The sequence below is a fragment of the Aquarana catesbeiana genome, linkage group LG03 (assembly GCF_042186555.1).
Source record: "Aquarana catesbeiana isolate 2022-GZ linkage group LG03, ASM4218655v1, whole genome shotgun sequence".
NCBI classification, from domain to species: domain Eukaryota; kingdom Metazoa; phylum Chordata; class Amphibia; order Anura; family Ranidae; genus Aquarana; species Aquarana catesbeiana.
In genome coordinates this window covers 635,200,070-635,222,565 of record NC_133326.1, presented here as the reverse complement: position 1 = coordinate 635,222,565, position 22,496 = coordinate 635,200,070, and the positions used below count along the sequence as shown (strand labels likewise).

At 45.3% G+C, this 22,496-nt stretch overlaps 1 non-coding gene across 1 annotated transcript; it reads right to left on the bottom strand.

The window, feature by feature from the left end:
- Window positions 1–14,000: 14,000 nt before the first annotated feature.
- Window positions 14,001–14,073, bottom strand: TRNAM-CAU (transfer RNA methionine (anticodon CAU)). The gene has a single exon. It is a non-coding gene; the product is annotated as a tRNA-Met (tRNA).
- Window positions 14,074–22,496: the final 8,423 nt, after the last annotated feature.

Genomic DNA, 22,496 nt, shown 5'->3' with positions numbered 1-22,496 from the left:
AGAGCGGGGGTGAGGGAAAGAGAAAGAGGGGATAAGGGAGAGAGAGGGGCGTGAGGGAGAACGAGAAAGGGGGATAAGGGAGAGGAGGTGAGGGAAAGAGAGAGGAGGGTGAGAGGGAGGAGGGTGAGGGGGGTGAGAGAGAGGGGGAGGGGGGTGATGGAGAAAGAGAGGGGTGAGAGGGAGTAGGGGCAAAAGAGAGAGGGGGAGCAGGGGTGAGGGGGAGAGAGTAAGGGGTGAGAGAGGGGAGAAAGAGGGAGGGGGTGAGGGAGAGAGAGGTGCGTGAGCGAGAGACAGGGGCACAAGGCAGAGAGAGGGAGGGGGTGAGAGAGAGGGGGATGAGAGAGAGAGAGGTGGGTGAGGTAGAGAGAGAGGGGGTGAGGGAGAGAGAGCGGGGTGATAGGGGATGAGGGCGAGAGAGAGAGGGGGGAGCAGGGGTGATGGAGAGAGAGTAAGGGGTGAGAGAGAGGGGAGAGAGAGGGAGGGGGTGAGGGAGAGAGAGAGAGGTGCGTGAGCGAGAGACAGGGGCACGAGGCAGAGAGAGGGAGGGGGTGAGAGAGAGGGGGATGAGAGAGAGAGAGGTGGGTGAGATAGAGAGAGAGGGGGTGAGGGCGAGGGGAGAGAGAGGGAGGGGTGGGGGAGAGAGAGAGAGGTGCGTGAGCGAGAGACAGGGGCACGAGGCAGAGAGAGGGAGGGTATGAGAGAGAGGGGGATGAGAGAGAGAGAGGTGGGTGAGGTAGTGAGAGAGAGGGGGGTGAGGGAGAGAGAGCGGGGTGATAGGGAATGAGGGCGAGAGAGAGAGGGGGGAGCAGGGGTGAGGGAGAGTAAGGGGTGAGAGAGAGGGGAGAGAGAGGGAGGGGGTGAGGGAGAGAGAGTGGAGGTGAGGGAGAGAGAGCAGGGTGAAAGGGAGAGGGGGTGTGGAAGTGAGAGGGGGTGAGGAAGAGAGGGGGGAGAGAGGGAGGGGATGAGGAGGGGGGCATGAGGGAGAGCCAGAGAGGGGCATGAGGGAGAGGGAGGGTGAGGGAAAGAGGGGGTGGGAGAGAGCGTGAGAGAGAGGGGTGTGAAAAATTGAGAGGGGGAATGAGGGAGAGAGAGAGAGAGAATAGGGGGTGAGGGAGAGGGAGAGAGAGAGAGAGAATGGGGGGGTTAGGGAGAGAGAGAGGGTGTGAAAAAGAGAGAGGGGGATGAGGGAGAGAGAGAGAGAGAATGGGGGTGGGGGGAGTGAGGGAGAGAGAGCGAGAGAGAGGATGGGAGGGTGAGGGAGAGAGAGGGAGAGAGAGATAGGGGATGAGGGAGAGAGGAGGTTGAGGAATCACTTGTTAAGTCACATCACCAGCTCCTCCTCTCGAGTCTCTTCCCTTATTATGGGCTCACGGTCAGCATCCTCTATGGTTTCTACTTGTCAGCCTAGAGTTTATTGCACATAATGCCATGTACACATCTATGAAAGGCATGAGGAGCCTCTCATGGGGCACCTACTGGCCCCGGGCTCCGAATGGTCAGTCCTCCCCTGATAATGGCTTCAAATATGGCCCCTGACATCACCATTTGATGTATGTAATGCTTGAGAGGACTGTCAAACTGCAGACTAATAGAGAAAATGAGGGTCAGAGAGTGTGGACATGCTACATTTTGGCTGGGGATATACTACAGGAGACAATATGAAACTGGAAACATGGAGCCTCAATCTCTCAAATGGTTACAGTATACTTCCGTTTGTTTAAACTCCAGCCATCCTCTCCATATTCTATGAAATTTTTGTCTGCAATCATTTTGTGAGGCTATCAATTCTTCCATCAGTCTAATTTTATCCACCCCTCTAAACCAATCCTTTATTAGCAGAGTTTTTTTAAATTTCCACTGTCTTGGTATTAGAGCTTTCGCTGCATTTAATAAGCATGGTACAACTGTTGCTCTATATTTCTTCCTCGGTTCCCCCGTAGCATGGAACAAACACCGCCAGGGGTCCTGCGCAATCTCAACCCCACTAATCTTTTTAATCATCTTCAATATCACTCTCCAGAAAGGTTGGATTTCAGAACACTGAAATTTCAGAACCACCAAATATGAGCATGAGTACCCTCCAATCCGCACTCCCTCCAGTATTACGGTGACATCTTTGGGTCCATTTTATGAAGTTTTGTTGGAACGTAATACCATTTTGTTAACAATTTATAGTTTGTTTCTTTTATTCTCGTATCTATTGATGTGGAGTGTACATAATCTATGAGGAAGTCGTAGTGGCCCCAGGCCCGGGGAGGAGATCAACATCCCATATATATTAGATATTCCCTGGCCCCTTATCCCCCCTTGATCCAAAAAACTTTCCCATGGGGTTAGCTCCTTAATAGAGCGTAGGGGTTTTGGGAGAGTGTCTACGAAGTGTTGGAGTTGCCTATATCTCCACATATCCCATGGTGATTCTCCATATCTCTTGCGTAGTTCACTTATTGAACAAAGAGCATTTCCATTCTCCCGCCTCGACTACTGCAACTCCCTCCTCATTGGTTTACCTCTAAATAGGTTATCCCCACTTCAGTCCGTCATGAACGCTGCTGCCAGGCCCATCCACCACACAAACCGCTCAGCGTCTGCTACACCCCTCTGCCAATCCCTCCATTGGCTGCCACTCAGTCACCAAATTAAATTCAACATACTAACTATAACTTACAAAGCCATCCACAACCTGGCCCCCAGCTACATCTCTAACCTAGTCACAAAATACCAACCTAATCGTTCTCTTCGCTCCTCCCAAGACCTCCTGCTCTCAAACTCCTTTGTCACCTCATCCCATGCTCGCCTTCAGGACTTCTCCAGAGCCTCCCCCATCCTCTGGAATGCTCTACCCCAATCCATCCGATTTTCTCCTACTTTATCCACTTTCAGACGATCCCTGAAAACTCATCTCTTCAGAGAAGCCTATCTGGCCCCCACCTAACAACTGTACATTTATCTTCTCAATCAGCACATCACCCACAGTTATTACCTCTTGTATCTCTTGACCTTCCCTCTTATATTGTAAGCTCTAAGGAGCAGGGCCCTCTGATTCCTACTGTATCAAAGTGTATTGTATTTGTACTGTCTACCCTCAAGTTGTAAAGCGCTATGTAAACTGTTGGCGCTATATAAATCATGTATAATAATAATAACATCTTTTAGTTTCAAACTATCTGAAGGGGTCCACCTCAGATGTAGTTTTTAATCTCCCTCCCTGGTGGGAAGTAGCTTCAATGGACTAATATATTGCCATTGCCTAGATTTAAATAGGCTATCCCAGGCTCTTAAGGTTTCTTTTGTTATTTGGGCCACTTCGTCAGGGAGGTCCCTGTACTGCCTTGGTACCCACATTATTTGACTTAAATGTCTTCCACATAAATTTTCTTTCCAATGAGACCCATTTTTTCTGAGAGGCACCGTGGACTCAATCAATCGTCCTCTGTAACACTGCTGCCTCGTGGTACCTCTCAAAATCCGGGAGATATAATCCCCCCTTGGACCGAGGCCTTGTCAAAGACTCAAAAGAGATACGGGCCTTCCTGTCCTTCCATATAAATTTTCCAACCAACATCCTGAGAGTCTTAAAATAGGCCCTCGGGATGTTTATCGGCAGAGTCTGAAATACATACAAAGCCCTTGGCAGTATCACCATCTTGATCACGTTTATCCTACCAAACCATGTCAGTTTATTTATTGGGTAACCCTTCAGATCTTGCTTAATTTTATTTAATAAAGGTAAATAATTATCCTGGTATAAATCTGCTTCCGAAGTAGACAAGAGAATACCGAGGTACTTTAGGCCCTTATACTTCCAGGGTACTGCTATTCTATGTATAAAAAGGTGGTGAAATAAATCCTAGGAGTGCTCTGTAAATGGCTGAATATATTTCTGACCCCTGTATTAAATACGTTACACACACCTCTGTTCATTACCTATACCTGGACAATGCATTATGTACATTATGTATACCTTGCCTCTGCACTATGTACATTACACACACCATGTTGATGAGGACAAGGGTCTCTTCCCCACAACACTAATGAAGTGGTTGTGGGGATCTGTGGGTGGGTGGCTTAACAGAATCTGAAAACAACCTTTAACAATAAAGGCCCCCAGATACTGGTCTTGTAAATGAATAAAATATAAGTATCAGTGTTGCTGTAGTAGGTTGTGTGCATCGCACAGATGTGTCACACTTCACAGGCAGGATCAGCATTCAACATTGATTGCTCCGCGCCAAACTGAATTATTAAACTTTTTTTTTTTTTTGCTTTGGTGCATGTCCTTCAGAGAAGTGCCCAACCCTGAGGACATGCATGAAAGCAAACATTTGCTTTTAATTAATTTGACAATTCCTTGCTTATTAGTCTAAAAAAGGCCATTACTCTTTTGTTTTTCTTTCAACTCCGATTGACTTCCACTGAGTTCGGATTAGGCTCCCAAACTTAAAGCTTGGCTCCACCCAAAAAGGGGAAGCTCCACTTGTTTGCTTCCTCCCCCTCTGGTGCCACATTTGGCACCTTTTGGGGGGAGCGAAATAATTACCCGTCTCCACTTCCACCAACCGCCGGGCCATTCACAAAGCGCAGCGTGCTTTGCGCATGCGCAGTAGGGAACGGGCTGTGAACCCGCAAGGCTTCACTGTCAGTTTCCCTTACAAGGAATGGTGGTGGCAGAGTTGATTGAAAAATCGGCTTGGGTGCCGACATCGCAGGATCCCGGGACAGTTAAATGTCCTAATGTTAAAAGTCAGCAGGTACAGTAATTGTAGCTGCTCACTTTAAATTTTTTTGTGGGGGGGGGTTGAAGCTCCTCTTTAACTTTAGGTACATTTGGTTCATCACTAATGGATTATATTAATGAACTTGCTAAAGCTGGCCTTAGATGGGTAGAATTTCGAACGAAAATTCTTGGGAAAGCAAAATGATTCCAAACTTTTTTCTTTTTTCTTTTTTTTAAAGCCGATGCTGTGCTACGTGAGTATAAATAAACAACTGAAACATCAATTGTGGCTTTGAAGTCAGTGTATTGCTCCTAAGCAGTAATTAAACTAATATTCCTAAACAATAAACAAAAATATAATAACACTGAAATACTTACCTTAGAACGATGCCCTGCAGTGCCTCCCACACTCCGCTCCCACGGCCAACATCTTTCACCAGAGTTACTTCTGGTTTCGCTGGCTCCAGTGCTGTGATTGGCCTGTTGGGGGATAGGTGATCGCTGCCGTCCGTCTCCCGAACGGGGGAGGGGTGATCGCCACCCTCTGTTTCCCACAGGTGGGAGGGGTGGGGGAGGGGTGATATGGTGTTAGTTTGTGCCGGCCACCAGCCGCCACTGAGTGTGGCCAAAAGATCTTTGGCTATACCTCTCCTTTCAGTTTCACTTCAACTGCTCAGGTCATTTTGTTTCCTCTCCCAGCAGTGGCTTAGTGGCATACCCAGCTATTTATTTCTAATGTAAACACAGAACAAGAGCAGAGTGTTGGGACTGACATATCCCACAAAACTGGAAGTAACTACTCATCACTTATGATTTTTTAGAGATGATCAGGGATTTTCCGGTCTTTTATCGACTTTATAGTCAGCCGGCTGCAATCCCGGGCTCCCCGGTGGGACGGGAAAGCCGGGGAATGAGGCGAAAGGTGGGGGAGGAACCCCCTTCTGCCACCTGTAAAAGCCATCCAGCGGCTAAATAGCCGCTAGGATGTCTCTTACAAAAGAGTCCATTGACGGCTGTAAAAAACAATACCGGGATGATGGCTGTAGCTGCAGGCATCATCCTAGTTGAACCACTTGAACTAAGGCAACATGCATGTACGCTTATATTGCACTAAGGTCTAATTTACTTATCTACAAACACTAGTCTAATGTGACCGGATGTCAGAAAAAAATAGTTGTGGCTGAAGTTCAACATAAATGCTATTAGTTCATGAAGCTGAGGCAGTCCTTTGGGTCTGGGAAAAAGCAAGAAGGTTATGGCAGATGAAGAGAAGACACCATCAAGGGCAATGGCAACTGGGCAAAAGGTGATGAAGGTAGAGCTAAATCTTCAGGTCTAAGAATAAGAGACACTTGGAACTGATCAAGGTGTTTGATGAGAGGGTGAAGAAGTAGCCAAGCATGTGAGTTTCTGTAGTGTAGTGGTTATCACATTCGCCTCACACGCGAAAGGTCCCCGGGCGGAAACATGTTTTTTTTTTCCTGTACCACACTTTAGATCACCTTTTAGCCATAGGAGTAATATTTTAAAGATTGGAAATAATAACCCAGTGAAAGTTCTTGTATATTGGTTCTGTGTGACTTGGATGAAAAAATGCTATTAGACTATTTCCTTTGCTTGTCCAATGGCATTAATGAATGAATGAATGTGAAATGGAAAATACTAAATGTGGCCACTAGATGGCACTAAATATCACAGGAAATTTCTGAGGGCTCATGGCGCAACCACTTGCTTTTAACTCCCCCTTATATCTTTGCCACATGTCTGAACAAGCCCTTAGTTCTGAATCAAGTATAATTTAAAAGTTTACATTGGCAGCCTTCAAGTGCATCTACAGCATTGCTCCCAGCCATCCTGGATTTCCTGGGATTCCAACAAAGTCTGGCATCATGTGGATTCAGTGTCCTGAAGCCCAGTACTGGAGCTCATCCTGGAAATGACACTTGCCCTGTACACATGATAGGATTTTCCGACAACAAAATCCATGTTTTTTTCCGACAGATGTTGGCTCAAACTTGTCTTGCATACACACGGTCAAACAAATCTTGTCCGAAATTCCGAACGTCAAGAATGCTGAGACGTACAACTGGGGTGACCACATTTCCAAACTGCCATTCAGGGTCAATTTTGCCAAGGCTCGGGGAGGGGGGGGGGATTGGGTTTGAATGTAGTCTCAGGGTTGACGGGGATTTCAGGGGCGAGTGATTTGTCAGGTGAATGGCTGGTTTTAGCACTTATATCATCCCAACACCATGCTTGATATGGTGCCAGGATGATCAAATCATATTATTTCTATTACTACATTGTAATATATAATGAAATAGTTCAACTCACATAATGCCGAATCATTGGGAACCCTGAGCTTATCACTTGCCACCAGATACAGCATGCCACCGTAGCCTGCCACCAGATTTAGTGTGTCACTTTCCACCGTAGCCTGCCGCCAGATGCAGCGTGCCACTTGCCACCGTAGCCTGCCACCAGATGCAGCGTGTCACTTCCCATCGTCGTCTGCCACCAGATGCAGTGCCACTTACCACCCATAGCCTGCCACCAGTCCGACACACCGGAGTCCTAAGAAAGGTAATGCCCCTCCCGCCGCTGGCTGCTGATGTGGCTCCTCCCAGTGGCAGTGCGGCCCAGGGACCCCTGTTTTAGAGCATGCTGGAGTGGGCCCGGAGAAGAGAGAAGTGGGTGGCAGTGGCTTCGCTAGGGTTGGCGTCACCCCACCGGTGCAGTAAAACATGGTGTCACCCCCTGCCAAGTAAAGTCCCCCCTCAGTAAAGACCCCCCTTCATTAAGTATAGACCCCCCTCCCTCAGTACAGACCCCCCCAATAAGTACAGACCCCCCCACCAAGTATAGACCCCCCCAATAAATACAGACCCCCCCACCAAGTATAGACCCCCCAATAAGTATAGACCCGCCACCAAGTATAGACCCCCCATTAAGTATAGACCCCCCCACCAAGTATAAACCCCCTCAATAAGTACAGATCCCCCCAGTATACATCCCCCTCCCTCAGTACAGACCCCACCCCCCAGCTCCACTTGTGCTAGTAGGGAGGTGGGGGGTCGGATATGTGCTGTGGGGCGATTTTTTTACTGATCACTGTCCCCCTCATCTGTCTATCTACCTACAATACAATAATCTTCAAACAGACCTCAGCGTGGGAAATGCACAGCGGTTTCCCCTCCTTTGGCTCCTGTGTACTGATGTAACCAGCCGAGGAGGGGGAGGCGGTTTCGGTCAGCTCTGCTGATAGAGGCAGGGAGACACAGCCGGGGGTGGAGATCATAGTCACCCGGAGTGCAGTGCCGGTGTCTTGCCGAGAAAGTTCCCTCGGCGGATAAGTTCCCCCCTGTACTGCGCAAGCGCTGCGCTTGCGCAGTACGAATGACCAGGAGCCGCCGAAAATAGCCGAAGATTAAAATCTTCAATCAGCTGTACACGGCGCCTGCGCCCTAGGTCCAGGCTGAAGCCCCACCATCCAAGTGGATCTAGAGGGGGAATAAAAAAGCGCCGAGCGAAGCGAGGCCGTGCCCGAAGCGTGGCGAGCGAAGCGAGCCCGCGAAGGGCCCTCTTACAGGCGCTGTGTACAGCTGATTTCTTCTGTATTTCGCTTCGGCTATTTCCGCCAGCTCCTACTGTACCACACATGTACCACACAGCCAATACTTGCCAGTTATACATGCATCTACCTTAACCACTTGCCGGCCAGCCGCCGCAGTTGTACTGCGGCAGAATGGCACGGCTGGTCGAAACAACGTTATGTAACGTCGCTTCGCCCTGTGGCCTGGCGGCGCGCGCGTGCCCCCTGCTCGCCCACGGAGCCAATGCAAGTGCCTGGTGGTCTTGATTACCGACGGGCTCCCGCGAATGCTCGGGGCACATGGAGAACCAGGATCTGTGTGTGTAAACACACACTTTCCGGTTCCCTGAGGGGAGAAGTGACAGATCGTCTGTTCATACAAAGTATAAACAGCAATCTATCTCTTCCCCTACACAGTCCCATCCCCCCTTCAGTTAGAACACACACTAGGGAACTCATTAACCCCTTGATCGCCCCCTAGTGGCTAACCCCTTCACTGCCAGTGACATTTTTACAGTAATCAATGCATTTTTATAGCACTGATCGCTGTAAAAATGCCAATGGTCCCAAAAATGTGTCAAAATTGTCCGACGTGTCCGCCATAATGTCACAGTCCCGATAAAAATCGCAGGTCACTGCCATTACTAGTAAAAAAAAAACATAATACTAAAAATGCTATAAAACTATGCCCTATTTTGTAGACGCTATAAGTTTTGCGCAAACCAATCAATATACGCTTATTGCGATTTTTTTACCAAAAGTATGTAGAAGAATACATATTGGCCTAAACTGAGGAAAAAAATAGTTTTTTTATATATTTTTGGGGGATTAATCATTATAGCAAAAAGTAAAAAATACTGCGATTTTTTCAAAATTGATGCTCTTTTTTTGTTTATAGCACAAAAAATAAAAACCGCAGAGGTGATCAAATACCACCAAAAGAAAGCTCTATTTATGTTAAAAAAAGGACGTCAATTTTGTTTGGGTGCAACGTCGCACAACCGCACAATTTTCAGTTAAAGCGACGCAGTGCCGAATTGCAAAAAGTGCTCCATCCATATACAGTTTTTTGGGGGGTTGTTGCTAAAGACCGGGGCAATTTTTGCATTAATTCCCTATTGGCCAAACAGACCTTGGTTCCTGCCTTTGATACTGGGTACTGAGGTACCGGATTGAAGTCCTTTCTCTCGAATGAGATCTTCCTTCATAAAGAGCAATTTTCCACCCTTGTTCATCTCTTCCAGTTTCTCATCCTGGCAGGAAGAGACTGATCAGGCTGGCTGTGGTTTCTCTAAGCTAATATCTATAAATCCTACAAAAGGATTTGAATAGAGCTTGTTCAGTTTGGACTGCTTTGTTTTCTTTGCTTCAGTCCCCAGGTCAGGTGCATTCTGGACTTCAACTGATCCTAAAGCTCTCTTATGCCCCGTACACGCGATAGGATTTTCCAATGGAAAATGTTCTATGGGAGCTTGTTGTAGGAAATTCCGACCGTGTGTAGGCTCCATCGGACATTTTCCATCAGAATTTCCGTCACACAAAATTTGAGATCTGGATCTCAAATTTTCCGACAACAAAATCCGTTGTCCTAAATTCCGATCGTGTGTACACAATTCTGATGCACAAAGTTCCACGTATGCGTGGAATCAAACAGAAGAGCCGCACTGGCTATTGAACTTCATTTTTCTCGGCTTGTCATACGTGTTGTACGTCACCGCGTTCTTGACGTTCAGAATTTCCGACAAGATTTGTGTGACCATATGTATGCAGGACAAGTTTAAGCCAACATGCGTCGGAAAAAAAACATGGATTTTGTTGGTGGAAAATCCTATCGTGTGTACAGGGCATACGAGGGCAGATCTCTGCAGTCCCTGTCATATCCAATATCTCATGGGTAGACTATCCCTTACTCATCCAATTCTTTGATGGGGGCTGCTTTTGAGACTCGAAGGAGAGCCAAGACTCTCTAGGAGGGGTTTACTACTTGCTCTGGACTTCCTTGCTGGCTACAGTTGAGATCTCTTGCAGTCCAGCTTGGGTAAAAACTGAGCTATGAAGACATGCACTGTAAGGGCTATCTCTTCAGCCAGGAAGTTTGCCAAGATCAAAGCTTTAGGCTAGGAAGTATCCTTTGGTGACTTACAGCTCCAGGTGGGATCCCCCTCCAGTCCAGTTGGAGTAAGGATTGAGCCATGATGTCAATCTCTCTAGGGCTACATCCTCAGCAGGAAGCTTGGCCAGAGTCAGGGCCTTTAAGGGCCCTTGACAGCTTGCTGCTCCAGATGGAATCTCTTTCAGTCCAGTTTTGAGTAATGTCTCAGTCATGAAGGCTTTCTATGGGTTCTTTTCCTCATTTAGAAGGTTTGCTGGGATCTGGGCCTTGTGCCGAGACAGATTCTTGTGGCTTTCTGCCCAGTATGGGTAGTGTTTATGTCCATACTGGGCGGCAATCTGAGGATCGCTTAGGCATTCTATGAGAACAAAAGATTTGTTCCTCCCATATGCAGGACCACCAGGGATAACTGGTTCCATTCCATGGATATTGGGATACTTTGAGCATGCTCTCAAGCTACAGCTTTGCTCAGAGTTTTAGGACATATTTGTCACTCTCTCTAGCAGAACCAGTGGAATGTCATCCAGAATTTTCAATGGGTGGGTCACTCCAGCTAGCTATCAGGCTAATAAAGCTTAGGGCTTGGTTCCTACAGAAGCAGTCACCACACACTCATCCAGGAGTGTGTAGGCTGCATGGGCTCCCTGTGAAAGGGCACCAGGAATAGTTGTAGGAGGATTACGTCTTCATTGAAGCTGTTCTAGCTCATTGTGGGGTGTAGCTAACTTCCTTATGCTCTTAAAGAGGAAGTAAACCCTCCTGCAAAAAAATAAATAAAAACACACCCTGCAAGATAAAGGCATAATGAGCTAGTATGCATAGCATACTAGCTCATTATGAATTACTTACCCGAGTACGAAGCACCTGCAGTCGTCCTCGTCTCCCTCTCAGGCCGCCGACATGTCGCCCGAGGCTTGCTTCCGGGTATCACGGCTCTGGCGCTGTGATTGGCCGGAGCCGCAATGACGTCACTCCCGCGCATGTGCGCAGGAGCCGCCGCGAACGGCACAGTACAACTGAAGCAACGGCACGTACATGCCATTGCTTCAGTTGACTTGAGTGCGCATGTGCCGTGACATCGGCACATGCAAATACAGAGATATCTCCTAAACCATGCAGGTTTAGGAGATATCCAGTGCAGCTACAGGCAAGCCTAATTTTAGGCTTGCCTGTAGTTTAAAGTGGTTGTATAGGGTTTACAACCACTTTAATATCTATCCATAGGGTTTCTGTTGGCTAAGATTGAAACCCTACTTTTCTGACATCCCACCCCTGTTTTTTGGGCTAGTTAGCTTCCAAACGTATGCTGCCATGGAAGTTTGTCAGGAAAACTGAAAATTCACTATCAAATACTTACTGGAATTTTCCTTTCCTGCTGGACTCCATGGCAGCAGGAGTTCCCTCCCAGAGTTATGAGTAGGCTAGTTATGGAACCCAGCCTCTGGCTCAGCTTGAAAATTTATGGAAGTGGGGTCCTATGGTGTAGGAGCGAGGGTGGGGCCACTCAAACATATGCTGCTATGGAGTCCATCAGGAAAGGAAAATTATAGTATTTCATAGTAAATTTTCTGTTTTCTTATATAAAGCCCAACTCCAGGCAAAAATGACATTTCTTTAGCCATTGTGCATCAATTACCTTACTCCTCAGTCTTGATTCCAAACACTTCTTCCTAATCCATCCTGCAGTGTAATGGATAAACTCAGTTTCCTCTGTGAGCCAAGATAATTTCCTGCTATGGGGACCAGACATTTTTTCCCTGCTTGTTATCTTCTTGGGTACTGGTCTCCTCACCCCCCCCCCCCCCCCATGAATTCTCCTGCCTCTGGGTTCTATGGAAGAGAACTGAGTTGCTGGAAATATTGTCTCTAGAGGTGTCCCCATCATGCAGGCAGTGGACACCGGAAAAAAGACCACAGGAAGTAAACAGAAGAATAGGGATGAACTGTCATGTGACCATGGCATCAGGCCCAAGACATTGTGCTGCCTGGTACCAAGAATGAAATGCTGCCCCCCCCCAAAAAAAATCACGCCCACCAAAATGCCCCCACATCCATTATTTTATATCATGGTAACTAAAGTGGACCTGTCATGGCTCTATACATGTAAAGGAGTATAAAGAGGACCTGTAAAAATACAAACCGCGGAGGTGATCAAATACCACCAAAAGAAAGCTCTATTTTTGGGAAAAAAAGGACGTAAATTTTGTTTGGGTACAACGTCGCACGACTGCGCAATTTTCAGTTAAATCGATGCAGTGTCGTATAGCAAAAAAAATGATTGAAGTGCAATATTTCTATTATTACATTGTTATATAAAATAAAATAGTTCAACTCACCATAATGCAGAATCAGTGGGAGCCCTGAGCGTGACACTTGCCAACGTCACCTGCCTTCAGATGCGGATTGTCACGTGCCACGACGCCACCTGCCACACATTGCAGATTGTCACTTGCCACGATGCCACCTGCCACACATTGCGGATTGCACTTACCACGACGCCACCTGCCACATATTGCGAATTGCCACAACGCCACCTGCCACACATTGCAGATTGCCACAACGCCACCTGCCACACATTGCAGATTGTCACTTGCCACGACTCCACCTGCCACACATTGCGGATTGTCACTTGCCACACGTACAGGATTGTCACTTGCCACATCACCTGCCACATGTGCCGGATTGACGCTTGACACGTCACCTGCCACATGTACCGGATTGTCGCTTGCCACGTCACCTGCCACACGTACCGGATTGTCGCTTGCCACGTCACCTGGCACACATTGTGGATGTCACTTGCCACTGCTGCTGATCCCACTGTGAGGAGCCCGGTGTTCTGCTGAAAAAGGCCCCCCACCGGATAGTGTCCGCCCTGTACTGCGCTTGCGCAGTATGGAGGACAAAGGAGACGCTGAAAGTCTCCGAACATCAACAGCGGGAGCGTGTGGCACAATGTACTCTGAAGCGCAGGCGCCATGTAGAGCTCATGAACAGCTGTTCATGTTCGGAGACTTTCAGCGTCTCCTTTGTCCTCCGTACTGTGCAAGCGCTGCACCTGCGCAGTACAGGGCGGAGAGTATCTGATGGGGACCTTTCTTGGCAGATCCTCACAGTGGGATCTGCAACGGACCTGGCGGAACAGGCTGGCTGGTGGGCGGCAATTTGCCGCCCCCCTGAATGTGCCGCCTGGAACCATGGCTCCATCGGGTCCCATGGTAGGGCCGGCCCTGGCATCAGGTAAGTAAAATGGACATTTAGATGGCCATTTTTATACCAGTGGTTAGCTGCAGGGATGTGGAAGGAGGGGTTGCTGATATCCTGGAGTTGGGTTTTAAAGAGGTATATACTTCAGAGAGAGACTTACCTTGCCTCTATGTAAAGCATTATTAATCCCTCATCTGGAATATGCAGTTTGGTTTGGTGCACTAGTTCACAAGGTTCGAGGACTGGAAAGAGTGCAAATCTAAGGACTGCACAGGCATTCAATGATAGGTGTATTTCTCTGAAATACCCATCTGAAATTATCATGGGTATGAATAATGAAATTATCATGAGTATGAGCCATAACATAAAACTTATGCCCTGTGTGAGGATCGAACTCACGACCTTCAGATTATGAGACTGACGCGCTACCTACTGCACTAACAAGGCAGTTGTTGCAGCCATGCCAGGAAATTCCACTAGTGGCATATATGACCATGTATTAGGTCAACAAAAGGGCAAATCAAGCAATGGAGGAAACCTCAAGGAATGATCTTAAAGTTCTGATCTTCTCTGAACAGCCCAACAACAGCCTATATTACACACAGGCATGAATAGCTCATGAAGTAAAACCAATGCTTCTGGCCCTGTTTTAACTGGATGAACAGGGACTTGAAGAGTGATTTATGCTGGATTGCTCTTCATTACTAATTAGCTGGAGTCCAGGCAAAAGCTGGATAGGTATCATCTATGATCAGTAGGTATAGTCTAAATAGTATTAATTACTATTTGCCTCCATTTACTATGTTCCACTGGCATATCCAAACTTAAAGGCAAAGCTCCTCCTGTCGAGTGCCTCCACAGCAAGCAATTTGCTATGGGGGTACTCAAGTCGAGCTGCAGCTCGGTGTGTCCATTCAGCCCCCCCCCCTCCCCTGATTGGTTAACTGAATTTGATTAACAGCTGTGGGAGTCAATGGCGCCGCTGCTGTGTCTCAGCTATTCAGGGGGGAGAGTCCCAGATGGCCGAGGGACTCATGTACATCCCTGGACAGAGATGGGGCTCAGGTACGTAGTAGGGGGGCTGGGAGGGCTGCTAGACACAGAAGGCTTTTTATTTTAATGGATAGAATGCATTAGGATAAAAAAACCTTCTGCCTTTACAACCCCTTTAACCCCGGTTCGAATCTCAGCCGATTCAGCAGGGACCAGCCACAATTTGAACCATGTATGGGAAGGCTGAATGTACCCAAGTCAAACTATGGCTGGCTTTAGAGAGAAGACATAGGGGAATAGCAAGAAAGAGAGGGAGGACAAGAGCCTGGGGATAAAATTAAAGTAGAAGAGAAGGTGAAAGAGATTGGTCTAACATAAGAAGTGGCAGAACCATTGCCACCACACACGAGTGTATAGGGAGCAAAAATGATCAGCTATTAGGGAGTCTAGGAGCCAGCACTACTACTTGTGGCCCTTCACCCTCAACACCAAAGTGTGTCAAAGGTGCATAAGGCAGGCCATACATTATTCATTTTCTTTCCTTCCTCCCACAGAACTATTGTATTCTGACAGCAGGAAGGCTTCCCCACCGTCCGAATACACTCATCAGTACCACGGGCTATAGCCGGTGACACGGAACGAGCGAATATTTCCAATTGGTTGGTTGTACAAAAGTCGATTGAGAGATCAACTTCTGTACAGCCAGCCTGCTCATAGATGGATTGAAATTCAGCTGGTCCCTGCTGAACCAGCTGAATTTAATCCATCTATGGCCGGCTTAAGGGTAGCATTTTCCATCTCTGGATTGTATAGTGTTATCCAAAGTTCCTAGAAGTTCAAAAACTTTTTGTGCTTAACTAGGACAATAGTAAGTCTCTAATTAACCAGAATATTGTCCACCCTGTTTTTGACTTCAAGGAATGGAGTCATAAATTGGTTCTTCTAGCAGCCTGCCAGTCTTATGCCCCGTACACGCGATCAGATTTTCCGATGGAAAATGTTCGATGGGAGCTTGTTGTCGGAAATTCTGACCGTGTGTAGGCTCCATCGGACATTTTCCATCGGAATTTCCGTCACACAAAAATTTGAGATCTGGATCTCAAATTTTCCGACAACAAAATCCGTTGTCGTAAATTTCGATCATGTGTACACAATTCCGAAGCACAAAGTTCCACGCATGCTCGGAATCAAGCAGAAGACCCGCGCTGACTATTGAACTTCATTTTTCTTGGCTCGTCGTACGTGTTGTACGTCACCACGTTCTTGACGTTCGGAATTTCCGACAAGATTTGTGTGACCGTGTGGATGCAAGAAAAGTTTGAGCCAACATCCGTCGGAAAAAATCCATGGATTTTGTTGTCGAAATGTCCGATCCTGTGTATGGGGCATTAGGCTACATGTACACTAGCATACCCTGACCATAGCCATGGGAAAATGAAAAACTTGTTTTTGCCGCATTTTGCATTTCCCGTGGCCGGCGGTCAAAATGTTCCTATACTTAACGCAATTCTTCTACACTCAGGACAGGGAGCTTTAACCACACCTAATCACAGCAGCTCCTAAACTCTGCTAAAAGCCCAGGCTTTTAGGGCCCTTTCACACTGGGGCGGTTTGCAGGCGCTATTGCGCTAATAATAGCGCCTGCAAACCAACCCGAAACAGCCGCTGCTGTCTCTCCAGTGTGAAATTCATCAGGAAATTGAAAATCAAGAAACATTATGCTTTGAACAAGAAGACCACACACACGCCAGAATCTGAAGTTTACACACACACGAATTTAAGAAACAATTCGGTTTTTAACCCTAGAGTCCCAGGAGACCAGTGTATAAGGGCTTTTAAACGCATGGTTGAAAGTGACCTGGCGAAAATGGAGAATAAGATGTCTAAAAGCATACACATATGGAAGACCATTAAAGAAATTGGAAATAAGAAACAAGTGGTGATACGTCCTGCCGACAAAGGGGGGGGGACTAGTCATATTGAAGAACGAAGAATATGAATAAGAGATGGAGAATCTACTGAAAGTTGAGAACACCTACAATAAGCTGAGATGTAACCCTAAGGCACAATATAAAAAGAGATTGAAGAAACTTGTTAAGAAAGGGTTGGAGGCAGGCATTTTAAATAAAAAAGAAGCTCAATATTTGGTCCCTGGGTCTACAAAAACCCCGGTTATATATTATCTGCCTAAGATACATAAACGGCTCAATAAACCACCGGGAAGGCCAATTGTGAGCGGAGTGGATTCCTTATTCTCCAGATTGGGAGAATATATTGACCAATTTTTGAAACCCCTGGTGGTGGAAGGGAAATCTTATCTCAGGGACAGTACCCAACTGATCAAAGAGTTAAGAACGATATCAGGGAGTCGCCAATGGCTTTTAGCAACAATAGACGTCAACTCCTTATATACGAGTATTTCTCAGAAAGATGGATTGAAAGGAGTTGAGAAGGCCTTATATGACAGATCAAATTTACGGCATGAACAAATCAAATTTATCTTGGAGGGACTAGAGCTGGCAATGGAGGGCAACAATTTCTGGTACAACAAAGAGTTTTATGTCCAGAGGAAAGGCGTTGCCATGGGCGCCAAGTACGCCCCAAGTGTGGCAAACTTATTTATGGATATGTTAGAAGAGCGCTACATATATGGGACCAGAAGACCGGAAATCAAATTTTACCGTCGATACATCGATGATGTCATCATATTGTGGGAAGGGGACCCAGAGTCATTCCAGAAATTTCTCGATGAACTAAACCATAACATGTATGGCATCTCCTTCACTGGAAAATCAGATTACAACACGATAGACTATCTAGACTTACAGATCTATAAAGAAGGTGAAGAATTGTTCACAAAAACTTACTTCAAAGCCACAGATCGTAACGGGTATATACCCATCACCAGCTGTCACCACCCTAAATGGAAAGAAAACATCCCTAAAGGGCAGCTGTTGAGAGTAAGGAGGAATTGCCGGAATGTCGAGGACTACCAGAATCAAGCTGATATGTTGATCAACAAGTTTGTGGATAAGGGCTACCATACTGAAACCTTATTGAAATTAAAGGATGAGATACAAAAAATGGATTGAGATTCCCTGCTAACAACAAATAGGAACAACACCAATATGAACTCCCTAGGGGATGTAGCTTTCATCACTGGTTTTAATAGCCAATATAGGAACATAGAGCATATAGTGAGGAAATACTGGCCTATTTTAAAATCTGACAGAGTTTTGGGGAATATTCTAAAGAAAAAGCCTCATTTTATTTATAGGAGGGCACCAACCCTCAGGAACCATCTGGTCCATAATGTGATCGACCCCCCGAGAAATATTAAACTGTTTTCGGGTATGAAAGGCTTTTACAGATGCCAAAAATGTTTGGCTTGCCGGGTCAGCAAAAAACAACCGAAGAAACGATCCTCATTCTATTCTAGGAGAGGCATAGAGTATGACATTAGAGAACTAATCACCTGTAACACAACACATGTGAACATATGTCAATGAATGCCCTTGCCGACTGCAATATGTGGGCAGGACCACTAGACCCCTTTGTGTGCGCATCAGAGAGCACATTAACAATATAAAAAAGGGGTTTCCTAAGCACAACCTCTCAAGACACTTTGACGAATTTCATCACAGGGATCCTTCTGGTTTAATTTTTTATATTATTGATACCATTAAGGACCATTGGGGGGGGGGGGGGGTAGTAAAAAGATACAGATATCCCAGAACGAAACCAGATGGATATACCGTCTAGATAGCTTGGTGCCTAGAGGACTTAACGTGGACATAGATTTAAATTGCTTCTTATTGAATTTTTAGCTCCGCCTTCTAACTCATGTATCAACTTATATCTTTAGGATACATAACATATACCAGTGAGCCTTTTTTTACTGAGGGTTCGAACTGGGAATATACATTCACACATATTTCAATAAGGAATTATATATATGTTTTATCAATTCTATTCACCTAATGATATTTGTTTATATTCCCTTCAGTTCAACATAGCCTCCTTCTCCAGCCCTCAAAAGGCCGATTAATCTATATTAACTTCACATAGAATAACCAGAGTGGGTACTACACACCTCCCCCTTTCCTTCATCTTCTTCATTTTTTCTATTTTACATTTTTACATTTTTAACATCTGTTTTTAGTATAGGGGGTTTCATCAGGATTTGAAGTTCCCCCAATTTTTATGTACGTGAGATATTATATATTGATTATCATTGTGAGTTAACATTTTATGGCGCAAAATATATTTTTTGTCCTTTTACCCACATTCGCATTTTTTATATATAATATTTTTATATACGTTTTATTTTTTATTATTATTTTTTTTATTATTTTTTATTATTATTTTTTGGTCCAATACTGATTCCTGTATAATTTTGTATACTTTAACTACATTGCCGCCATCATTTCAACTATTATTCTGCACTTTTTTGGTCTATTATTGAATTATGTACATTTTTGTAAATTTTATTCTTTCATATTTCTGCCATCATTTTAACCATTATTCTTTACTTATGAGTGGTAGCATTTGAAATGTGCCTTTTGGCCTTCTCCCTTGTTTCAGTGTTCATATGTGGGCTAATTGTACTATAATCTGTGTGCCTGTCATCTATTTTAAATCTTCTGCTTCTTTTGCATGGAGGCGCCCCCCAGAGACACCTATCACACACCTTTTATACCATTTTTGCATTTTTCACTTTTTTCCACCAGGGGGTGTTTTGCCTGTGGGTCCGTTCTTAGTCCTTTCATAAGAACTCATTCAATATTCCCCGCAGAGTGGGCGTGTTTTTCTTCTACCATTCCCCCATTCTGATTGGACACGCGGCGCCTCCCTGTAGCATATTAGGATGTATGGAGTACCAAGATGGCCGCACCTCAGATGACGCCTTGATGACGAAACGCGTAAGGCGTGGTCACGTTGGTACGCATACGTCGCTGTAAGCTTTTGTTTGTTTACTTCCGGTTTCTGGCAGTCCGGCTGTGGAACGCACGCCGCTGCCTCGCTACTGTCTCGGCTATTGGCTCATCACTAGCCGGTGGAGCAGTGTCACTTCTCAGTCAGATACTCTCAGTCAGATTTTACCTATTTCATTTTATTTTATTTTGTTTTAATGTAAGCTGACTGGCTAAATAATAAAACTTTTGGATTTACACTATGGGGCTCCTCTCTTCTCCATACATATGGATACACTCTGGTGGACTTTTCTAAAGGACTAGCGGTAACCCAACCAGGAAGGAGATCGCGGAATCACAGAGGGGGACACCGATCGATTTCTGCCAGTGGATTTACATTCATATGCTCATTACCCCTGCAGGGGTTGGGCTTTTCGGTGAGTGGGGACACAATTGGGGGTTCCAGAAGAGGAGATTACATATCAACCACAACAATTCACACGGGATCCTTTTGAAGCAAAGACACTTCTCACAGATTTTTTCTTTTTTACATATATAGAACTTTATTTTTGTTTAGACACTTATATCATTTGGATCTTATTTTTGATAATCTTGGTGCACTATCACGTCAATTATTTATTACACCATTGATTCTAATTGTGCATTTTTTGGGGATTTTTTAAACCAGCACTAATATTACGCACATATTTATATATTTGTTATGAGTGCATGTATTTCTTTTAGGACTATTTATACTCCAGCTTAACCTATATTTATTTGCACTTTAATTTATAATATTACGTGATGTTTTACACATGTGGCATTCACACATGACATACTTTTTGTTTACTATTTACACTTTTTTTACAGTACTTCTCACATATTGTAACAAAATTTTTTTGGGGTACTATTTTATTTCCATTCACTTTTGAACAGCGCCACATTCCCCACTAGAGTTTTTTAGTCTTTTTGGATTTCACCTCAGTGTTTTTCCATTTTTTTGGGGGGGCTGCAGTTCTCTTTAAATTTTGTCCTAAGCGCGGAATATTTGAGTTTATGTTTTATTTCTAGGTCCCTCAGAATTTTCGGAAAAAAAGTCCGGTGAGGCCTTCACACGATCGGAATATACAATGAAAAGCTTCCGTCTGACTTTTTCTGTCGGACATTCCGCTCGTGTGTACGCGGCTTTACCTGCTCTGTGCAGTGGGTTCCCCCTCTGATACCGGAAAATAAACAAAACAATGCTGGCAATTAAAGCTTGGATTGTTGACTACTGTGCTATATCTTTTAACTGTGAACCAATCCAGTATAGCTTTTCCTTGCTGATTCATCACTGTACAGTCTCTCTTCACCTCCACCTGGTTGTAAAACACTTTGCCACTACTCAAATGCCCCGTACACACGGTCGGACATTGATCGGACATTCCGACAACAAAATCCTAGGATTTTTTCCGACGGATGTTGGCTCAAACTTGTCTTGCATACACACGGTCACACAAAGTTGTCGGAAAATCCGATCGTTCTGAACGCGGTGACGTAAAGCAAGTACGTCGGGACTATAAACGGGGCAGTAGCCAATAGCTTTCATTTCTTTATTTATTCTGAGCATGCGTGGCACTTTGTGCGTCGGATTTGTGTACACACGATCGGAAATTCCAACAACGGATTTTGTTGTCGGAAAATTTTATAGCCTGCTCTCAAACTTTGTGTGTCGGAAAATCCGATGGAAAATGTGTGATGGAGTCTACACACGGTCGGAATTTCCGACAACAAGGTCCTATCACACATTTTCCATCGGAAAATCCGACCGTGTGTACAGGGCAAAACAGTTTGGTGTCATTTTCTGAGATATATGTATTGCTGTGTTTGGAGGTACAGAGCTGTTCACAGAGTTGTAGGCACAACAACAGAGGACCAGACACATCAAGTGGCTCCCAAGTGCTACACCCAATAGAGAGAATGTATATATATATATATATATATATATATATATATATATATATATGTTTTTACCATTCTGTTCAGGACTACATAGAAAAAAGAATTTCATAGTGAGTTAAAAAGAGGAGTTGCCACTGCACATATATTGGATGCCAATTGCTCTGTTGCCCCACACACAATGCAATCAGCCTGACCTTGATGTTATTGTGGGTTCTATAGCATAAATATATTGACCCCGGCACTAGTTTTTGTGCAGATATTGTACTTCTTTTTTTTTTCATGTGTCCATTACATTTATATCCTATTAACATGTGATTAGCATAAAATTGTCCACTGGTGGTTGCTGTCCACTCTGGAGCTTTCCCTCCAGTTTTGGGTACCGCCCCCTCCCTCTCCTATGGAGATGCCTGTCACAGGTCTGTGGAGATTTTTCTCCTCATCTTTTCCATGTACAGGCAGTCTCCGAGTTACGAACGGGTTAGGGACTGCCGGTTTGTTCCTAAGTCGGATATGTTCGTAAGTCGGAAGCGCATGTGCATAACGGCAGAGACGTAGTTTTCCGATGTTTTCTGATGTTCTGTCAAGTAGCCGCTCATGCGCAGACTTCATTTTCCGATGTTTTCCAAGGTGCCTGCCGTCAAAAAGTGGCCTCGCATGCGCAGAACGTCACGCTGCCTCCCGTTTGTAAGTAGGAGTCGTTTGCAAGTCGGAGGTTCGTAACTCTGGGACTGCCTGTATCCTTCTACTGCCTGTAGGACACTCTGCTATGGGTTTTGGTACCTTCTGTGCTCTCCCTGTTCTGAGCTTTAATTGTCTGCTGTTTTATTGTATCCCAGTTCTGTTTATTTTCACTTTCAGCACATTTATTTGGTGATTTTACACAGAATTCATGTCTGTTTTTGGACTTGTCTTTTGATCTCTGGTGTTGCAGGTTGCTTTGCAGCACCTTCCTTTTTCCTGTACATTGACCTGTCTACCATTTTCTGTTATTTCAGCCCCGATTCATTTTTGGTGGCCATCTTG